Genomic DNA, 5,179 nt, shown 5'->3' on the forward strand with positions numbered 1-5,179 from the left:
CAGATATGACCTCTTGGATCAACAGTTGTCACTCTCATGTTTTTGTTTATTTATCTGTCTGAATTTCCTTTTTATTTTCATTGCACATCTCATGTTATATATCAATGACAGACTGTTTTTATATATAAGATTGTTGCTTCTGCCTGAAGTTGACATTGTCTTGGTAGCATTTCCGAATGTACGGTTGTTTCTTCCTGTTTAAGTTCATCATTGTGTCTGTAACGATTGTTAGCATTGACTGTCATCACTGACGTCCAAGTTTCTGAATATGTTTAGTTTACAATATGTTCACACAAAGTATATTGTTCCCTTTGAAGCTCATTTGTTAACATGTATTTTGTTTGTGTAATCCATACACACATTGAAATGTATAATAATAATAATAATAATAATAATAATAATAATAATAATAATAATAATAATAATAATAATAATAATAATAATAATGATGATGATGATTCTACTTCACGTTTATCATTGAGGTCATAGTGGGTGGTTGTTGTTGTTGTTGATTGAAAAGTGTTTCTAATATTTTTCCAGCCCATTAACACACACGATGGGGGTAAAATATTTGGAAGACTTTTCAATATAAGCAGAATGTCAACTGCGATTGTGATCAGGATGACTACATGGCCAATGAGGTACGCCATATGCCTTTCCCAACACATGTCTTCTCTCAGGTGTCTTCCCACAGGCCCTGAAAACTGCTGTCATCAAGTCACTCTTAAAAAAGAACAGTCTAGACACTTCACTAATGAACAATTGGAATGGCCCATTTCAGACCTCCCGTTTCTAAGTAAAATCATTGAAAAAGCTTTTTTTCAACAGCTGATTATGTCATGGTGGATAAATGTCTGGTCTTCACACAGCAGCAGTGATGTTTCTCTGCAGAGGTCACTTTGAGGTGATGATTGATCACATTCACAGAAAATGAAGTAAACAGAACAGAAGGATGAGAAAATACACTCCATTTCCTCATGAAGTACAATAAAAGACTGAAGTTATCAGATGAAACACTGATAGTGTTCTCATGAATACACAGATTAAATTTTCAACATGTTCCAGCGTGAGAACAGAGATGTTCTTTCATTTTCAGAGAAAACTGGTGTTTAGAAATGTCTGAATCTGACTTTGACTAAACATTTTACTGCAGGTCAGTTTGCAGGAAGATAATAAACAGAAGATATGAGGTTAGATAAATCATAATTTAATTCCAAAACTCATGTGAGCATCCATTGTAATGTTTGAACTCAAGGCCATATTGTTGTTGTTTTTACATTTTATAATACAGCACTAAACTAAAGATGCCATGCTGACCATCCACAACAACCAAAGTTGATATTACAACCAAGAACAGCAGTAACATGCAGCTATCATTCTATTCAGCTCTAATCCTAATCCTTGAAAACATCACAATACACCTTTAACCATGTTTACTGAATGACCAACTGTAAACAGTCTAACAATGTCTGGAAAATACAATAAACCTTTCCAGCCAACATCTCTACTGGCTGGTTACCTACATGTATCCTGCAATGATCTCACTCTCAGTTCACAGCCTATACACAAATAACATTATCTACAGTATAAATTGTCATATATTGGACATTAAAGCATTTAAAACTTTACACGACATGCATGAAACAGACACAATATTATAAAGTCTACCTTATATATACCTATACTGTGATTTCCCTCTCACAGCATTAATGAATTCACCATTAGCTATTAACCTGAACAGTTTATGATGTTGTATATGGTATCATTGTAATCCTTGGCCATCAAAACATGGGGACAGATCTCACTTTTTCTGTGTTATCATGTTTGGTTCAGGAGATATGATGCAATATACATAATTAGGTTATGGCAGAAAGTAAATTGGTCGCCATGGCCACCACGAGGCGTTTTTGCAATGGCTCCATTTCTGAAAATGTTCAGGGCCCAAACTGTACAAGTGTGCCAAGTTTCATGCTTTTATGAAAAAGTGAACATAATTTTCACATATCACCTGGACTATGAAGGGAAATTCTGCTTTGTTGTTCAATGGTTTATGATTTGTGGTTCATTCACCATGTCAGAAAATTTCGAGCTACATTTTTTAAAACTCTTGATCTAACAAACAATCCCACACTACCTAATTTACTCTAAAACACTTAAATTTATATGGCATTTAACCTTTTTCTTTCTTTAAATTAAAAAAAAAAAACATGAACATGAGTTAGAATAGATGAGTCACTGGTGGAGCTGCAAAGTTTAAGACATGAAGTCACTGTGTATTTACTGAAGTAGCAGCATGTTGTCATTAATATTAATCAGAACTCTTTTTCAATGTTTGTCTTTTTTAACCTGCATACTTCTGGGTTCAGGTGTTTGGACTTGCACTGTAACTTTTAGTCTCTTGTTTTATCTGTTTTATTCCCTTTTGGCTTCTTTTTATTTCCAAATTCAACACTTTTTAGTCGTTTTTAAATGTCTTTTTACTTGTGTTGCTTTTATATTCTGTTTTGATGCCTTTTATGTTCTATGCAAAGCACTTTGAATTGCCTTGTTGTTGAAATGTGCTACACAAATAAACTTGCCTTTTTAGGACTGAATGATACTATAAATGTGTCTGACTTAATGTTTTCAGGTAAACACCTGCAGTACATCAGAGCTTACCTATTCGATCATCATATTCCACAAGGCTTTTATAAAGAGCTTCAGGATGCTGCAGAGAAGAAAAACCCCTACAGAGCTGACAAAACCCACAAAAAACCTCAGGTGGAACCTGATAAGTTCCAGCAGCTGGAATCCAGTGGAAAGAAAAAGTTTTACAGCATTGCAAAACGACAGTCGGATGATGGTAAACCAGAGGGTGAGTTTCCTGCATGTTTCTGTTTAAGGTGTTGGGATGGGTATCATCACTACTACCAATTCAATTCAGAAAACTTTATTTATCCGTAAAGGGTCAACATGAGGCAAACCAACACAAGAACACACAGACATTTCATTTACACACATAAAAGACCATCTGAAAATACTTCAGTCACAAGTTGAAGACACATGTTGACATGAATTAAAAAGTTTTATTTGATAATCTTTGGCTTTGACCCATTGATTAAATTGATATATAAGAATATAGCCCTATAAATAACATCCAATCACAGAATTTGTGATGTTTGAACTCTTATCCACAAATTTAAAATGTGACTAAAAACAGGTGGATTGAAGCACATCTGTAGTCTCAGCTTTTAGAATAGTATTTCTTACAGATGGTAGTTTTTTTTTTACTGTCGTTCACTTGTTCAGTGTCGAGTGAAGAAAGTTTTCACGTAGTTCACAGTAAAAGAAAAATACTTGATGGTAGAAAATCAACCAGCTCTCCTCTATTTCCTCTCCTTATGACCAAAGCATCTTTTCCACGCAGCAGTTTTAGATAAAATATGTTTTGGAGCAGGTTATGAATAAATTTCTCTTGTACATTGGCTGTAGCAACTCCCGCCCTCAAACACATTATCCAATAGATTTCAAGTCCTGTTCAACCAACTACCCAATGAGAACAAAGTGGGAGGAGTTTGGATCAACATGAAACTCTCCTGGTTGAATCATCAGAACAAAAGATGGACGACTGCATCAGAAAATATCTGGTTCTTTAGTAAATCAAATCTACAAGACTGTAGACATAAAAACTGAAGGAGAGAGGTCAACTGCAACTCCCAAGGTGCATTTCAGCAAGAAACAGCCAATCACAGAGCTTAAAATTCAGTCAGCATCAGGGTCACTACCAAAAACAAAGTGCAAATAATGTAAACTGTTGTCAAAATACAAACCAGTAGGATCTTTACATTATCAGGAAAGTCCTGAGTTTCTGTGTTCAGTCACATCGAGGAGATCAATTAAAGAAAAAGCTGAAATGAGAAAACAGAACGAGGAAAAACGCTTCCTGACAAATTTGATCCATTCGGTCCGATAACATAGAAAGTCTAAAAGAGCTGCACGATTAAATCATTTTATCTCGTTAAAGTTAGTGGAGAGTTAAACTGGGAGTTAGCTTGCTCTGTGGGCTCATAGAGCTGCTCAGTTTGCATCCAGGTAATTTCTTTACAGCAAGAAGTGGGTTTTTTTGCTTCATGGGCGACTGAGTAACTTTCATAGGAATGAACGAGGCCTCTAACCTGCATCCAGATATTATAAAACATCCATGTGTAACTTGGCTAAGCTGGCTAGCATACATCCATGAGCTACAGCTAAGTGGTGCTCTGCCAAAATGTTCCGGGTGGAACTTGCACTCTAGAATAATTGTTCTGCATATCAGAGTCAGTGGATTATTAAAGTGTTTTGACAGTAAATGTTTGGGTCGAGGAGCGTATTGAACCAAACATCCTGTACCAAACAGTTCAGTACAAATACACAAACCGTCTCACCATAGATGTGAACAGTCTGTGTAATGTGGCTCCTGTTCTTGTTGTTGCAGATGGAGATCTTTACGTCACTATTTCAAAAGCAGTCAACAGTGATGTGAATGTCCAGAGCTGGGGTTAAAATATATGTAATGTGTTCTGTACTGACAGGTGCAGACAGATGACGAAGGAAATGATCCAAAATGTTCGACTTCCTAAGAACTATGTCCTGTAGGGCCTTGAGAACAGCATGTATACTGAGAGGCTGAATACGGAACAAAGAACTGGAGGTGACTGTGTGTATGGATGCTTTAATGAGAAGGGGGTCCCTGTAGATTTCATGAGTTAAAGCAATAAAAGTGTAATCATGAGTTAAGTGTTTAGAGTTGTTTAAATTATGATACAAATGAATGAGCATTCACTGAACTAGAGCTGTCAACCTGACTGACAATTTTCATCAAAAATCTGCAGTATTCAAATATAGGCTAACTGTGTCTTTCATAAAAACTTTATACTCCTTGTTTACATCTTACAAAACATGATGGGACCTTGGTGGGAAAAGTCCCAAAATGTATTTATGCCTTAAGAAAAAGTAAAGCAATAACAAAATCCTTGAAAATGAGCTTCTCTCATGTAACTCTATCAGTTAAATTTTTGATAGCATGTCACAGACATAGATGACACAGATACCACTACCACTGGAAAGACTGAGTTACAGTGATTTCAGCAGTATGGTATCTTTAAGTCATTTGCTGCTCAGAATAAAGTGAAACTGTTTCAGTAACAAAGTCAAACAGACA

This window comes from Thunnus albacares, chromosome 18 (assembly GCF_914725855.1).
Source record: "Thunnus albacares chromosome 18, fThuAlb1.1, whole genome shotgun sequence".
Taxonomy (NCBI): domain Eukaryota; kingdom Metazoa; phylum Chordata; class Actinopteri; order Scombriformes; family Scombridae; genus Thunnus; species Thunnus albacares.